Source organism: Phyllostomus discolor, chromosome 15 (assembly GCF_004126475.2).
Source record: "Phyllostomus discolor isolate MPI-MPIP mPhyDis1 chromosome 15, mPhyDis1.pri.v3, whole genome shotgun sequence".
NCBI lineage: Eukaryota > Metazoa > Chordata > Mammalia > Chiroptera > Phyllostomidae > Phyllostomus > Phyllostomus discolor.
The window spans coordinates 14,376,600-14,394,802 of record NC_040917.2 but is presented as its reverse complement, the minus strand read 5'-3'; the positions used below and the strand labels follow the sequence as shown (position 1 = coordinate 14,394,802).

At 40.4% G+C, this 18,203-nt stretch overlaps 1 protein-coding gene and 1 non-coding gene across 8 annotated transcripts in view; one reads left to right on the top strand and one right to left on the bottom strand.

The window, feature by feature from the left end:
* Positions 1-18,203, bottom strand: part of CDC42BPA (CDC42 binding protein kinase alpha) — a 178,235-nt gene that overhangs the window by 154,831 nt on the left and 5,201 nt on the right. The window lies entirely within an intron of this gene.
* LOC114512507 lies at positions 2,680-2,865 on the top strand. Its single transcript, XR_003685812.1, has one exon. It is a non-coding gene; the product is annotated as a U2 spliceosomal RNA (small nuclear RNA).

The following is an 18,203-nucleotide window of genomic DNA, read 5'->3' as shown; positions in this document are numbered from 1 at the left end:
ACTTACAGAAAACATGTGAAAAACCATTCCTTGAGCCCACAGGTGTGGCTCAGTTGGTTGGGCATCATCCTGCAAAGGGAAGGGTCTCCTGTTTGATCCTGGTCAGGGCACTTGACTGGGTTGTGGGTTCAGTCTGTGGTCGGACATGTACAAGGGGCAACCAATCTGTTTCTCTCTCACAATGAGTTTCTCCCCCTCTCTCCCTTCCTTCCCCTTTCTCTAAAAGTAAAATCTTTTTTTTAAAAAAAGTTCCTTGACTTCCTCTCGTCTGTTTATCAATTATACTAAGATTTTAACTGAGTAAGAGAAGATCACTTACATTCTCAGAAATAATCTGGTCACAGCTGAGTGGAAGTCTGTATTAAGGATGCTCCAGTTCACACCACCTAATAATGTTTAAAATCTTAAAGCCAACGCATTAAATCAAGAACTGACCTCACATACTGAAATGAGACAGAGGGAGAGAGAGCAAAAAGAGCTGCTGAAAACCTATCAGAAAAGACTGAAACACAAGTTTGACAACACACTAAAACAGAATGAAGGAAAAAGACCCACAATTATCTCAATTGGTACAGAAAAAGCCCCTGACAAAATTAAACACCCACCTTTTTAACATACTTTAATGATTAAAAAATCAACAAACTAGTATTTCTAAACAGAATAAAGGCCATATATGAAAATCCCACAGCTAACAGAATATTCAGTGGGGAAAGACTGAAAACTTTGACCCTAAGATTAGCAACAAGACGATGATGCCCACTTTCACCTATTTCTATTCAAAACAGCACTGGAAGGTCTAGCCACAGCCAGCAGGTAAGAAAGAAAAATAAAGGCATCCAAATTGGAAAGAAAGATGGAGAATTATCTGTTTGCAGATGACATGATCTTACACGTAGAAAACTCTAAGGAATATACCAAAAAAATATTGTTAGAGCTAGTAAATGAATTCAGCAAAGTTGCAGGATATAAAATCAACAAACAAAAATCAGTTGCATTTATTTTTGCTTTCCTACATGATTCCACCAACTTACATGAAATAGGCAAAGCTATGGAGATGAAGTTGTCACTAGGGCCGGGGGAAGGGGTAACGTGCAGGGACTGCCGATGGGCGTGGGGTTTCCTCAGGAGGTAATAAAACTGTTCTGAAATTAAGCTGAAGTGATGGAGGCACAACTCATGAATATACTGAAAACATTAAAGTAGACATTAAATGGGTGAATTATATGGTGTACACATTCTATCTCAATAAATCTGCTTTTCAAAAATGCTGTTGTAATTTCATACACTCGATATAAACTACCTGGATATTTTTTAAATCCACTTGAAATACCATCAAAAGAATAAGGCAGAAATAAATTTAACTAAAGAGATAAAAAAATTATACACTGAAAACTACAAATACTGCTAAGAATGAAAGACTTAAATAAATGGAAAGACACCCCATATCTGTAGTTAAAGACTTCATGTTGTCAAAATGACAGTGCTTCTGGCGAAGTCCTCTCCAGACTTAACACAACCCCTGTCTGATCTGTAAACTCAGTGCAATCCCTACAAAAATCCCAGTGGTATCTTTTACATAAATAGGAAACCCCATTCTAAAATTCATATGGAATCCCAATGGACCCTGAATAGCCAAAACAATTTTGAGGGGGAAAAAAAAAAGAAACAAAGTTGAAGGCCTCACACTTTCTCATTTCAAAAGCTACTACAAAGCTACAGTAATTCCAAACGGCATGGCACTGGTGTAAGCATACACATACAGACTAATAGAACAAAACAGAAACCCTGAAATGAGCTTTCACACATATGGGCAAACATTTCTCCAAAGATTAAAAAAATGGCTAAGAAGCACATGAAAAGATGCTAAACATCACCAAAAATTAGAGAAATGCAAACCAAAACCACAATAAGATGTCACTTTATATCCTCATATCTACAAAAAAATAAATAAACAGAAAATAGTAAATGTTAACAAGGATGCAGAGAAACTGGAACCATCACACACTGCTGGTAGGAATGTAAAATGGTACAGCTGCTTTGGAAAACAGTTTGGCAGTTCCTCCAAAAGCTAAACATAGATTCACCTTAAAACCCAGCAATTTCATTCCTAGATATATACCCAGAGGAACTGAAAAGGAGAAATTCAAACAGATCCTTGTACACTAGTATTCATAACAGCATTATACACAATAGCCAAAGGGTGGCAATAACCCAAATGTCCATCATCAATAAACTGCACATGGTACATACATGTAATGACGTAAGATTCAGCCTTAAAAAGAAAGTTTGATGCATGCTCTTAGTGGAAGAATTTTGAAAACATTATGCTAAATGACATAAGCCAGGCATAAATAAACAATGTATAATTCTGTTTATATGAAATACAGGGGTGAACAAAAGTAGGTTTATAGTTGCTCATCTGGAAAAAGGCATGCCGGTCATAATTATTACAATAACTTTATTAACTGTGTATTAACTCTGTGCACACTCACCACTGTAAAGCTACGCAAATTCACACAAATACAAACTAGATTACAGGTTACCTGGGGCTGGAAAAAAGGGGGAGAGAGGCAGTAAGGAGTTATTGCTTAATGGTACAGAATACCTCTTTGGAGCGATAAGAAAAGTTTTGGAAATGGTGGTGGTTATACAACATTGTGGATTAATTAATGCCACTTGATCACTTTTCGGCCTTCTGGCTAAGATCTAGTATCTGTTCTTACCAGTTTAATATCTGATACGTCCTCTATCCAAGGACATTATATTATAAGGATTTTTGGAGCTGGGAGATGGAATAGGAGCTTGCTCAGTCCACTCCATGCATCGACCCAGTATTGCAGTACTTCTGGGAATGGGGTGGGGGGAGGAAGGGGAAGGAAGGGAGAAAGGGGAGGAAGGGAAGGGAGGGAGAAAGAGAGAGAGAGAAAGAGAGAGAGGAAGGAAGGAAATCATTGTATTTGTGTAAAAAAAAAATGGAGGAAAAGTGGTACACATTTGTACATGGATACGAATACTTCAGTGAATGCACAGGAAAAAGGCCGACAAGGACACAGGCCAACTTCTGTGAAAGAGAATGAAATCGGGGATTTGAAAAGGAGGGACTTCCACTTTTATTACTGAAAGCAGAGAAATATTTGGTTGAAAATATGTAGTCTGAGGGCAGAAAGACCTAGGTTCAAGGCTAAGGTTTGTCACATATTAGCTGTATGACCTCAAAGTTACTATATTATATATATTGCAGTCTTTTCATCCATTCACCAGTTAATGAACACTTGGGTTATTTCCACTTTTTAGCTAGTGTTAATAGTGCTGCTATGAACTTTGGTGTACAAGTATCTGTTCGAGTCCTTCAATGGGCTGTTTTACAATTAGATTAAGAAAATACTTGGTACCTAGCATATGCAAAGGCTCAGAAAATGTTAAGTATACTTCTATATTGTTTGAATGGTTTGAATTAACGTGTCCATATACAACCTGTACAGTTTAAAATAACCGCTCCTACTCAGGGCAAGATCCGATGGCGAAATCATCGAACAGCCAAAAGAAGAGAGTGTCCGGAAGGAAGACACTGAGAATGTCTGTGAGGGAGAAGCCTGGGCAGTGGCAGTCTCTCATGCACAACGGACGGGGGTGCTGGCCAGTGAACAAGGCATTGATCCACTCGCCACGCCCTTCCTATCATGGACACCAGAACTTCAATCAATTAGAGAGGAACTATCCTTACTCTGACTGCATTCTTCAGTTCCAAACTTCTGATAAAACTTTTCCTGCAGGGGGAAAAAGCATCAGTGGGGCTGACAGAAATGACTCCAATGCTTGATAGGTATTTCAGTGTAAATTGCTGAACTAGCATTCTAGTTCATCTATCTTGTCTCTTATATGATATTAATGAATATATTAGCATCCCCGATTTGATCAATCCTATAATGTTGAGACCCATAAATTCTCCAGGATAATGTCTTTATTAATCATTTAACTCTACATTTAATTCTTTATTGAGTACCTATTCAGTACCAGCTACCATGCTAGAAATGGGAAACAGATTTGATTTCATCACATACTTTCTTTCAGTGTCTTGTTATCACCACTAGTGGTAATGTATTCACAGGAATTTTTACATAAGTTCTATGAGAAATAAAACTCAAAGAAAGAGAAAATAAATACAGATACTATATAAATTTATTTCCACTCAGCAGCTGGTGAGAATAACCATTATAAAATGGTAGCTATAAACTATTCTATATTCTTCAAATATGATAAAAGTGAAAAAAGTTGGCCACTTACACTTTTTTTTGTTAAAAAAGCACTTCTGCTCAATTAGACTTTTGGAAAGGAAAAAATTTAACAAAATGATTCTAAAGTCATCTGTAAGAAATAAATGTAGGAGAAGAGCCAAGAAAACATTTAAAAAGAAATACAAAGGATCTTGCCTTACAAGCCATTTACACGTGCTTTAAAAGTATCAGTTCAACTATAGGTAGATTATCTAAAAAAACAATCTACATATACCATAAGAGTAACGGAATAGAATATTTTTATGTTCAAGGGACGAGGAAGAACTTTTCTAATCAGGATGCCAAAAGCAAAACCCCAAAAGGAAAAGACAGAAGGATTTAACAAAATTTCAAAGTTTTATTTTTTTAAAGACTGTATTAAAGTTTAAAACAAAAATAAACTACAAACAGGGAAAATATTTGTAAACTATAATAGCCAAAGGGTTGCTATCCCTAAAATTCAAAGAGCTCTTGCAATATAGTAAGAAAAAAGAACACCATAATAGAAATGGGGCAGTGTGTAGATAATTTTAAAATATAAATTAATTTGAAACACATTTGAAGCCCTAACTGGTGTGGCTCTGTGGCTTGAGGGCCAGCCTGCTAACCAAAGGGTCACTGGTTTGATTCTCAATCAGGGTATGTGCCTGGGTTGTGGGCCAGGTCCCTAGTAGAGGGCACACAGGAGGCAACCACACATTGATGTTCCTCTCCCTCTCTTTCTCTCCCTCTCTCCCCTCTTTCCTCTCTAAAAATAAACAAAACATATTTTAAAAGCTTTAAATCAAGTATATCAAGAAATTAAGAGTTCTGCCTTCACCGTCAGAAAAACCTGAGTTCCAAACCCGATTACACTCGAATTGCTATGTACTGTAGGATAAGTTTCTTAACCTATCTAATTCTTAGTTTCTTTATGGAGACAAACCTGTAACTCAAAGCTACTGCTAAGGTAAGTACTTTAGAAGAAAATGAGATGAAAACTTCAAAACCAGTCAAGAACTGGTTATAAGATGACTGATAAAAATGGGGAGGAGTTCAACCTAAAATGAAAAAAATGATGAACAGTGGAGACTTCAGAATAACATCTCAGCCTGCAGAAACGTGTGGCTGTGAGACAGACAGGCGGCACGCGTACATCTGTCCGTGGTCCTGAACCTCCATTAACTATTGGGGCACAGTTCACTCTAACAGTGGAACACTGACAGCACTTTCCCAAGTTTCCTACGAATTCTCAAGGAGGTGAGCATCATGGAGAATGAGAAAAAAGGCATAAATGACCCAAAGCTTTTGGAACTGCACAGCCACAGAGAGAAGACCATTTGCGTGGAGGAACTTGCCTTAACAGGTTTCAAACATGCACACATGCAGTAAAGGGAGGGGGCAGAGGGAGAATGGGGAAGAAGACAATGACGAGGGAAGAGGGAGCAAAGGGGAGGAGGAAGAGCAGGGAGGGATCCCCCCCACCGTGACTCTGTGACAGAAGTGTCACAGAACGTCTGTGGAATTAGACATACTTGAGTTTCTAGCACTGTGTTTTTCTTATAAAAGTCATTAATATATGGTGCAGAAGGGGGTGTAAGGAGTAATAAAGAGGAACCCAATGGCCAAATAACTACTAAAATTCTCTCCCTTCCCCATACCTTACAATAGCTATGATCTAGAAGACGGTATCTGATTCAAGCTTAACCTCCCAATTAAAAATAATAGACTAGGGATCACAAAAGAGGGTCCTTGGGAGAAGAATAAAAGACTTTACACCTTGATAACTAACATGTGGAAGTTTTAACTAGCTAACCTCCAAAGGAAAAGAAATAGAGTGTATGTCATCCAAACAAGTAGAGGAGAAAATGATTCAGAAAAATATACTGAATTAATCCTAAAGATAGCGGAAACATATAGAAAAACAAATATTTTAAAAGTTAAAAAAAGATGAAAATGGTAGGAGAAAATCCAAATAAATCTCTATTTACAATAAATATAAATGGCCTCCACACTACAGTGAAAATACAAAGATTTCACACTGAGGGAGAAAAATTCAGTTACATACTTTTCAAAAAAAATCCAAACACAAATACAGAAAGAATGAAAATAAAAGAATAAAAAACATAAGCTAGACAAATAACTAAAATAAAGCTGCATTTTTTTATGTTGATAAGAGAAGAAGGGGGAGCCTTAAGGCGAAAATCCTCACTAGAAGATGGCAGTCAGTACATAAAAAGAGGGATTCATCAGGGAAATACAGCAACTCGACACTGCACCCACTTAATCTAGCCTCAAAGTGCACAACAGGCAAAAACTGACGCCATTGTATGGAAAAAATGGCAAACAGCTCATCAAAATAGGTAACTTCAGTACACATTTTGTGAAGCAGATGAAAATCTGAACACTCTAACAACAAGCCAGGTTTGGTGGACACAGATACAACCACCACAACAGAAACACTGGATATTGACACATACCTCTGACCAACCCAGTATCGAAAATAAAATAGAAACAGGAAATTAGAAAGCATTTAAAACAGAACAGTAGTATAAAAATAGAAGACAAAATCAACATTACAAAACATTGGTTCTTTGACAAGACTGCCACATCTCTAGAAAGATCAAGAAAGATAAGACATAAATAAGTTACATTAGAAATAAAAACGTGCACAACAAAAGAATAAACAGAAAATTATTAATTTGAACAAATTTATGCCAATAAATTTTAAAATTAAGTGAGCAATTTCCTATAAAAACTCAACCTGTCAAATGAAACAAAGAGTAATAGAAACCTTAACTAATTCTACATTTAATAAGAAACTAAATCCCTAATGAAAAATCTTTCCAGAAAGAAACCTCCAGGACGAGATAAATTTGTCATTGAATTCTTCCAAATTTTCAAATATCTAAGGTAGAAATGGTACCAGCATCACCTGAGAGAATACTTTCCAAACTGTTTTATGAGGCCAGCATATTCTAATACTAAAACCTTCCACAGACCATATAACTACTGGCTAATCTCTCTTGCGTACACAATGCAAAAGATCATAATAAAAGCACTAGTAAATCAAGTCCATAATATCTATTATATCACAACTAAGTTGGGTTTAATCCAGGAATGCATGATGCATTCAATACTCAAACTTCAATGTCAATCTCATTAATAGAATAAAGATGAAAAATCATATGATTACCTCAACGAATGCAAAAAAGATAAAATTCTACACTCACTTATAGTAAAGTAACAAAAAACTTAAAACCTCTTAAGAAACTAGGAACAGATACACTGGATAAAACCTGAGTGGTTTTTAAAGTAACTTCTAAAGCCAATATTGCCAGGGACAAGTTCAAAGTCAGGTCCCCTCAGATGGAGCCTATAACCCAGCCTTTTGCTAAATACAACACTCTGGCAGTGGTCATGAAGTATTTTTGTTCACAGACGTCTCTACAAAGGTTTTGGAAAAACAACATACTCCCCTGAACAGTTTTAAATTATAGCTCAAATATTTAATTATAGGTTTAATGGTTGTAAATGATGTAATTTCCAACATATTTCATATTGCGTATGTGCTTTAAATAGAATTCCATTAAAACCTGGAATTTATGAAAATTTATGGGAAATGTCCACCATATAATCTAATGGTAAAGCCAGTCCTTGCTGTCAAACCAACCAGCACAAATATGACTTATTTTCTGTTAGAAAAAGTCTGACTTTAATTTTTAATTCAAATGAATGTGTTCTTACATAGCCCAGTATCAACCGTTTTTTGCTTCAGAGTTTTCAGAAAGATGGATGACAGAGCTTTACCCCTCCATCTGTAAGCTGGTGCAACACCTGCCTCGCTACATTTTACAGGAGCCTTTTCTCTGGACCCTCCCCCGGGAGATACGTGTTCCCAAACAGTCCCTTTGTGGGGCGCCCAGGAGAGTCTCACAAGGGGAAGCAATGCACCACAGCAAGCTGTGAGACCCGTAAGAAGTCTGCCTCTATTTCATACAGTGGGAGGCGGGAGGCGGGCAGCTGGGAACTGGGAGCAGGAAAGAAAGTCAGCAGGCTTCAGAGTGTCCTCTGACAGCCGGATTTCAGAGAGGAGCCCTTAGCGAAGCTGAGAATCGGGAACTCGATTCCCATAAAAGCGCATGCACCCACACACCTTGGGAAGTCTTCATGCACAGCACAGAGAACTCCACTTGAAGACTACTACGCTGGATGAGCATGATCCTGAGATTTAACAGACTTTTTCAAAGTGAAACTGACCATTTGTATTGGAACACAAATTTTTAATCTGATCCTCATTAGCCGACTCTCGGGTGCAAGCGGATGATGACACCACGAGGAGGGACTCCACCCTGGTGGCTGTTTCCGACAGGGACCATCTGCTCTGAGCGAGGAGGGCTGCCCAGGCCGGGGCTCCTTTGCTTGTTTTCTCGGCCCACGCCCACTTCCCCTCGCTCCAAGGTAAGCTGGCTCCAAGGTAAGCTGGCCAGCAGCGGATCTCAGCGCAGCGATGCAGGGTGTCAGAACCGTCTCTCCCGGCCAGAACTGCCTCTGCGGTCCCCTGCGACAGACCTGCTGCTACCGGTGGCCAAGCTTCATCAGGAGCTGTCTAGTTAGTGCCTGTTCCACGGTCCAACACAGGGCCAGGCCTGCCGACGGCCCCCTCACCACATCTCCCAAATTCCAGTCGCTGTACCCCAAACCAACCCAGCATGTAGGGGTGTGGACAGTCGGAGCCCCATGAGCACCCAGGACAAACCAAACTATGGTGGTCAGTCTGGTGCCCTATCAGAACCCCTTTAATGCTGCAGTTAAATTTTTTTTTCTTTAGCTTTTCAGAAGTCCTTTTAATCATTAGAACTCTCTTTCCTGATTGGCTCCTCTGGTTTTAACCCAGAACCTGGTGGAGGTCATAGCTTCTGGGGCCTGGCCCCTCAGCCTACCTCTCAGTCCTAACTGCCCAGCCCAGACATGCCTGGGGAACTCCAGGGCTTCTCGGAATACAGCTCTCAGGGTATCACCAGGCCAAGTTCCCTAACCTTGGGTCAAAGTCAACCAGCCAAGGGCCACCAGGCTCGTCCCAGGCCTTGTGATGCTGGATGAGGGCTCCTGTCCTGGATCCCGAAGTCCAGTAGGCATGAGGCCCTCCAAAGCAGCTCTCCCAGGACCCCCAGAAGCAGGCCAGAGCTCACAGGCTTGTCCACCTCTGGCTGGGGCGTCCCCTGAGGCAGACACCCAACGCCTGCACTGAGCCAGGGCAAGCGAGACCTCGGGGCCCTGCCCTGAGCACCAGGCAGCAATCCTGTCTCTAAGCACCCTCCACCCAGAGTTAGAGCTTCTCCAAGTATCCCAACTTGGGAGGTGGGGACAAAGGAGTGGGACAGAGCACTGTGCAGACACTCAGGAGACCCAAACTTAAACAACTCCAGCCTGGACACGCCCTCAGTAAAAAAGGGAGAGGGCGGGAACCCACCAGTTCTGGGTAGCACCACAGCCATCAGGCAGAAAAGAGTTCTGCTGACACAGAGCGAATGAGGAAATACAACACTGATTTGCTTAGGGTAATAACAGTAATTTTCTGAAAATTATTATTTTAATAGTAGGTTCGGAGCCCTAGCCCCTCAGCCTCCTAGTGAAACACCTAAACTGGAGGTGGTCTCAGGAACCCTGACACACACATCTCCTCAGTTGGTTGGGCATCGTCCCGCAAAGCAAAAGGTGGCCAGTTCGATTCCCAGTCAGGGCATGTGCCTGGGTTGCAACGCAGGTCCTGTCCCCGACAGGGCACATATGAGAGACCATCTCTCTCCCTCTCTTTCTCCCTCCCTTCCCCTCTCTCTAAAGATAAATAAAATCTTTAATTTTTTTTTTAATTTTCCAGTAATCCCAACACCTCCCAACACTCATCAGATTACTCTGTCTTAAAAATTACTGAAATAATAGAAGCAATCAGAAATGACTGCTTTATCTTCCCACCGCAAAACCTACCAACGCACCTGTAACTCTAACCTTGTCCTCCACCTCTCTACTACAAAAACAAACAAAACAACAGAAAGCAAGTGCCTGGCTCCAATCAAAGCCCAACCCCTGTGTTTATGTTCCCCAGATTTCTCTCTCCTGTTATATCATTTTCATCAACCATCATTTCCCCCCACGCTTGGAAACCTCCCTAACCCACGCCCCCCCCACCTGTTACCAACCCCTCTTGCTCCACACTACACAGAAACCTCTCTAAAGAGCCACCTGTGTGGCTGCACTTCGCTTCCATTTGCTCCTCCTTCGACTCCACTTGGCTCTTGCCTGCATTTTAGACCCATTCACCAGATGCGATACTCCTTTCTTCTGAAACTCATTTTGCCTCCTGACAATCAGTCTTCTCCCGGTTTTCTTCTCCCTCACCGGCCACTCTCCATTCCGGCTCCTCCTCCACTGTTCAAGCTGTAAATTTTGGATGCCTCAAGAGTCAACTCTTGACCCTTGTCTCTTTCCTAATGATACATTTTCTTTAAGAAGTCTCATCTGGTCCCATGGTTATACCTACCTATAAGCTGATGAATCTGAAATTTGTATCTCTAGTCCTAACCTTACTAAAAACTAATGCACATTCAGGGTTGCATATCAACTGCCTACTACCCAAAGTTCACATGACCAAAGCAGATTTCTTAATTCTTACCTCCCACCCCCACAGTCTGCCCATCACATAATTCTATCTCAGTGGTGGCAGTACAATTGATTGACTGCAGCTAAGACTGTGTGCTCTCAAATCAAATGATTTGGGCCTTGATACCACTGCTTACTAGCTATGAGAATGCAGAACTGTGCCTCAGTCTCCTCATCTGTGAAATAGCGATAATGCTACCTTCTTGGGTGATGATTAAATAAGATAAGCCATGAAAACTGCTCAGACAGTGCCTGACACGCAGTAAATAATAAATATTATATGTTGTTATTCACCTGGTTCCTCAGGCCAAAACCACAGACTTCATCCTATAACCGACCAATCTAAATTACCACCCAAAACACTGTTATGTCATATGCTTATTTTCTTTACGATTGTTACCAATATCCAAAATAATCCTATTTATTTACATGTCTATTTCCTGACTCTCCCAAACTATGATGTAAGCTCCATGACAGCAGACGCCCTGCCTGCCTTGTTCATCGCTGTATCTCCGGGAACTGGTACCTACCACAGGAAAGGTATGGAATAAACACCTGCTAAAATGAATTAATGTGGGTACTAACAAAACATTCTATCATAGCAAAAGACTACAAACCTTAAAGCTTTTTGTGCTTTGATAGAAAGCAATTCCCAAGTCTCCTTGCTTTAAAAACAAATACATATTCAGTGGCTTCCCAGTGCCTGCAGAGTCCAATTCAAATGATGTAACAAGCCAGCTGAAACGCCCCAACTTGCCATTCCAACCCCACTTCCCATCACTCCCTCACTCTGCTCCGCCAACATGCCTTTGAGCTTCGCTGCCTCCATCTCCGCCTTCCACCGCTTCCTTCCATCTGAAATGCCCCCTCCCATCTCTAACTTGTGAAACCTTACGGCCCTCGGGACAGCTCACACGCCTCCTCCAGGGCTGATCCTTGTCCACGCCCCGCTCTCCTTTATCAACAGTGATCTTCCCCCTGCACCCCTTTTCATACACGTCCCAAACTCCGCTGAGTCCCTTGAGGGCAGGAACCACACGGTGTTTGTCTTTACTGTTCCCACACTCCATTACACATGATATTTATTGTGCGCATTAAGTATTTATTAAATGGACTTTAAACAGACCTCCTAACCCACACCTCTGCAGATATCACTAGCAATAAAGACACATTGGAATTTGCGTTAGAGATACAATAAGACATGATCCTTGGCATGACATGTATGAAAAGATCATTAATAATCCAAGATAAGTCAATTAGTTGTCTAACATGAACACCATAAACAAAGCTTACAGGCATTAAGAGAGGGGTAAGCCAACAAAAGATGGCACGGTTGAGAAAAGTACCTTTGCAATGATCATTTGCAATTTTAAATTAAAATGGAATTAGAGCTATCTATAATGCATCCTTTCTGTCTTCCACACAATAATGCTGGCTCAGAATCCTTAAATCAAAACCACATAGTAGGGAAGGCATTCCTTAAGGTGGTCAGGGAAAAGACGAGAGCCCCATAAAACTTTACTGTAGCACTAGCAACTCCTGAAGGGAAGTGCTGTGAGTAAACTGTGAACCACAACGCCAAGTGCAGCGAGGCCGCGCGGCTCACCCAGAGTCCGCTCCCGTACCCAGAGTCCGCTCCCGTATCTCACACAGAGCCCTGCCATCGTCATCTGCACTTCCCTCACAGGGCCCCTGTGTCCCATAGTCCCACCAGTGCAAGGACTGGCTCGGGGCAGACGTGACACCTAACTGCGGGCACTGGGACTGGTGGGGAGCTGTTCTGAGTGTTTCCTTGGAAGGAAACGTCTTGTTCCTCTTGAGAGGGTTAGAGAGGCCACTTCTCTCCCTCCTCCCACCTGGAAAAGGGTTAGGGTTACTACAAACACTGCAAAATAACTAGCCTGCCATCTTCAAAAGGGTCCAAGTCATGAAAGTTGAGAGAAATCGGAAGACCTGGTCCAGAAGGAATGACACTAAGGCATGACATCCAAATGCAACATGTGATTCTAATCTGAATCCTTTGCTATAAGTATATTATCAGGACAACTAACAAACTGGAATTAGGACTAACGCTTTGATGATAGCAACGTATCAGTATGAATTTCTTGATTTTTATAGTTGCATATGATTATCAAAGGAATGTAGAAAACACACACACACATATTTAGAAACGACAGGGCATCAAGGAGGCAATTCATTCTCAAGTGGTTCAGAAGGGAAAACATTGTATCGTACTTACAAGTTTTCTGTAAATTTTAGATTTTCTAAAAGTAAAGAAAAAGATTAGGGACATAGACAAGGACTGTATCATTAAAAGTCCGTACACCACCCTAAGGAGTTTCAAAGTCATTCTGAAAGCTACCAGTAGGATATTAAGCAGGATGTTGACATGAACCAAGGATCATGCTTAGTAAAAGTCATCTACTAAACAAAGGCCCTGGGCGGGTAGGATTCACAATATTTTCAGTCGACGGGCACATATAAAAATGAGGCTACAGATTACTTAGCAGTAACTGCAGGGGGTGTGGGGGGGAGCATGATTAATAAGGCCAATAAGATCCAGGAATGATGGAATCCATTTAGATACCTTTAATGCAGACAAATCAACTGAGCCACATGCAGAGGTTGAGTAAAATCAGGACAACCAAGAGCTGCTATACTTAACTGGGATTCCCACAGGAACACAGGCAAGAAATATATATATAATATAATATATACTATAATATTTATATATTATATATATCTACATACGTTTTATATGACACCTTAATCACAACCTCAAACAACGCAACACTGCCATGACTCCTGGAAAAAACTGCCGGCTTAGCACGCATCAGTCAGAAGTGGGTAGGGCATGCAGCAAAAAGGCAGCACCAGAAACACCACACTTGCAAATATCATTGTGGTTTAAGCCACAAACTCTAGGAAAATCTTTGTAAGTAAGGAAGAGGGAAAAGCTGTATGATAATCATATCAGTATTTCAGCTCCGCCACATACCTGAGCTTTCAGTTTGTTTCTAAGTGTTTCTTAGTTATGATTTTTGGTCTGGGCAAGGCCACAGTTAGCAAGCAATACAATCTCAAAATGGGGCTTTGGCCACTGTGGGCTTTTCCGAATCTTTTCAAACAAGTATTTTTTTTTTTTAAGCTTAGGACAGAGCACTTCTAAGTAAAGCTTGATGGGTTTTCGCAACATCTGAGTCAACCTGGGGCATCCCCTCCCAGCCAGCCAGATACCCGAGGACGGGATTCTGGCTGTCGGAACAGCTGCACTGCTCCTGCAAAACCCTCATGAAGTCCAGTTCGCTGTGCTCCACTTCACAGCCAGGGCCGTCTCTCTCTCCAATTCTGCACAACTCTGTGAGAGAGGCAACTGGGTTTGAAAACGACTGAACTCTACTGAAAACAACATCCCTAGGTTAGCAGGAACAGCTTTGCAAACCAGCTGTTCCTCTTACAAAAGGTCAAATTACTTAGGCAAATTCTAGGTGAAACAAAGTTAAAGAGGTTTCTATACTGCAGAACTTTAAAAAACTTTTTACTATGGTAATGTGCTCTGTCCAATAACATCCAGAGGGAAGCAATGAGCTGTTTTTCTCAGTCTTTCCTATCCACTGAACTCTTAACTCTCAGAATATTCATTTTTATCTCTCGAAATATACAGTTTAGAAAACACCAGTGTGCAGTGAGTATTTTCTTCACACTGACTGTAAGACCACACAACAGGCATGTATGGATACTGTGTAACCTTTAGTCCACAGAGTCCAAAGTTGGAGACACATCACTATTTTTTCATTATTTTAAGTGAAATAAAGTTATTTACATCTTTGCATTACACATTTCAACTAAACTTTACCAAAAAATAGCATTGCAGTTCTTTTACCACAGGCTTCACAAAAAAACTTAAAAAACAGAATGGGGGAAAAAACTGACAAAATAAAACTATAAATCACCAGAGAAGGAATAATCCTAAGCCAACTTCCAACCTTTTGGCAAAATAAGCTACTACTCTTATGTCCACTTTTCACAGACGATAAAAGAGGTTAAGTAACTTGCTTAAATCATCCAGCCAATAATCCGAGTCCGTCGGAATCCAAAGCCCCCATTCTTTACCAGTGTACTGACTCAGAACGGAAATAGATCAGGTTGAGGTGTTCCACTCACAGATCTTCACCACAGAAACTCTGTGTAAATTTAAGTCTTATCACTATGAATAAAGCTGAATGGACGGCTTTTTTCTTAAAACCGAGAGTTAAATGACTACACAGGATTGAACTAATTCACATGTATTTTTAAAAGATGTTTTCATCTACATAAGTGGCACTTTTGAGCACAGTTAGATTGGGAGTAAGAGGGATGGGGGGTACTAGGGAAGAATTACAGAGAACAATAAATGTATCTCAGAAGAGAAAAAGACATGTATCCCCCATAAGCTTTTTGTCTTTAAACAATCAAGTTGAATTACCTCTATTATCATCATCTGCCACTCGAATACCCAGAATAGAAGTTTATAGTCGTCACAAAGTTCTAACTGCTCACAAAGTGCTGAAACAGCACCAATTATACATGGTTTTTCTCTTTCATAAAAGGACTGCATTTTCTGGTTCCTGTAGCAACATTTAACAGGTGCTGACACTTGAAACCCATAGCATCACAGATGCAATGTTACAAGATAACAGTAAAGTTCCCACACTAGGGGCAGGGAGAGTCTGAAAACAACCCCTTAGCTAAAAGTTGTAACCTTAACCAAAATAATACTGAACACTACAATGGTTTCTAAAATTGCATAAGCCCATGAGGCTCTCCTCTTAACTATCACAAGGTAATGAATAAAATTGTTTCAAACAGACAATAGTCTTGCAACATGTTACAATTATAGTAACAAAAGCTATAAAGTAAGAGTCTCTGTACCTATAGCCAATGCCTATACTTGAAAAGTTTAATTAGAGCAAGAAAGGGTCATAAACCAGGACTTCTCAGTAACTCCAAGGATTTTATAGGTTAATAGCACTGGTTCATTATTATATCTAATTTTGCTCTACTTTATAGGGCTCTTCTCCTAAATACCATTTTCGCTAGTATCACTCTTATGCTACTACTCTACCATGGTTAAGTTTACTTTTTCAGTCCACGTGACTATCGCACAGGAGACAGTTAAAAGCCCACAACCACTAAGTAAAACATAACTTACTCAGATCTGGATTCTCTCTCCAGACCACACAGTATCCCCGTCTCCCTCAAAATTCACTCTTGGAATTCTGATACAAAGAACACCATGGCATACTGAAAGGACATTTCTCAAAGGGCATCCCATGGGACGCTGACTGCCAGCCATGTTCCAGATATTCTGCAAAGAAAAAATGATTCTATAATCATATAAACTTTATAATTCTAAGAGAACCTGCAGTACTTTTAATGTTCAGTGTTGTTTAAAATAGTCTCCCAAGGTTGTTTAGCCAGTAAACCTTCTCTTCTACCCTCCTCCCCAAAGCACCTATTAATATCCCATGGATTTCCAGAACAATTTTGAAACTATAGAGGGACTTAGAGTGAAAAAGCCCTGATTCCAAAACAGAAGGAAACCATTCACACCAGGGAGAATTAAGGGGCAAGTAGGGAGACTGCGAAGTGGGAAACCAGGACTTCTGCCTCGAAACCTCTGCCTGCTACCATGAAAGCCAAAGCGGTGCCCCCTCTCCCGCAGCAGAGGACGGAGCGATGCTCTCTCCTCCAGCAGCGGATAAAGCAGCACCAGAATGTGGGGTGAGGAAGGGGTGTTAGACAACAGGGGGCTGGCCATTCCCTACCTACTAACTGGAAGAAGGAGTGGACACTGTAGAAAGGAAGAGTGGGACACCTCACCGGGAAGAGCAACTCTAGGGCTCTGATCAGTGTCAGTGGGGAAGAAAAGGAAATCCCCCAGATCTGGAAAGCAGTGACAACAAAAGTCGGCCATTCATCCATCTGGGATAACCTATACTAGTAGCGGGGTCATTCAGAAACAAAAATCTCTGTGGAAAGAACTGCATGACTCATTCAGATACAGTAAAACAGCTGAGCAAGTCTTGGTCTTGGCTACCAAAATCTCCATCACCCTCAATGGCAGTTTCATGAATAACAAGGGATGAGAAAATCTATGGAACCAGCAAACATTACGTCTCATGTCTACTCTAGTTCATGAGAAGTAACTAGGAGGCATAACCATAAAACTGCTACCAATGTCTATGGGTCACAGGGTTATTTCTCACATTCAAGCTTACACAACTCTGACAATCAGTGGAAGTTAGCCACCAAGAGCCCCTAGTCAGAAAAGGAAATGAACCATCAAATACAAAGGAGTGAAATGAATTCCTCTGTCCATTAAGTTCTTCTAAATTAAAAACACCCAATTGTTCACAGATCAGACCGAAGTAGCAACCCAGGAAAACAGTGTGTGCTTACTCTTCCTCTCTCTGCAAGTATCTTGTCCCTGCCTAACCTCCTCCTCTTCACGAAACCCATCAGTCTGTGCTTTTTGAGGAAACGACCTATGTCTATAATCTTTTCGCTGTTAAACAGCCAACATATTTTAACTTCACATATGCTAAAGAGTTTCAAACGTTTTTTATCCCAATCTACAGTAAGAACTACAAGAAAACATGAGTTGTATCTAACAATACTTTTTCTGCACATGATGTACTTGACATTTTCTATTCTACTCTATTTTTTAAATGCTGATTGAACTTTCAAACTACTCAAAACCAAAAGGATGAAAAACAATGAGCTACGTATGTTGCACAAATGTACTGTCAATAGTGCACCAGAGAGAAAAGGTTTTAGAAGGAATGCTTTGACTGCCATAGAATAGTACAAAATATTAACTTGTACCAAAGTCAGTTATTTTACCATAAAATAACCTGGGATTACTATGTAATATTAATCAAATTCTAAGAATTATGGGATATTTCATAAAGTTTGCAACATATTATGCTATTTGTTTTTAGACTGCTATGCTAAAGTATGCCTTACATTTACACATAAAATAAACACATTGCTAAAATTCTCGGTGTTAACCCTGACCTCCTTGTTTTCACTCACAGAGCAATAGATTCTTAAAAATAACATTGTGTTAAGTCAAATCACTGTCCTTATTCACTATTTTTCTTAAAAGAGAATATCAGGTGACTAGTATAAAGGAAATACAGTATGAAGTTCCCAGCCTACATTTCTGATGTTATTTATAAAGATCCTAATTGGGAATTTAAATAAAAATCTTTAAAAAAAACACTTTTTATCCTCACCAGAGGATAT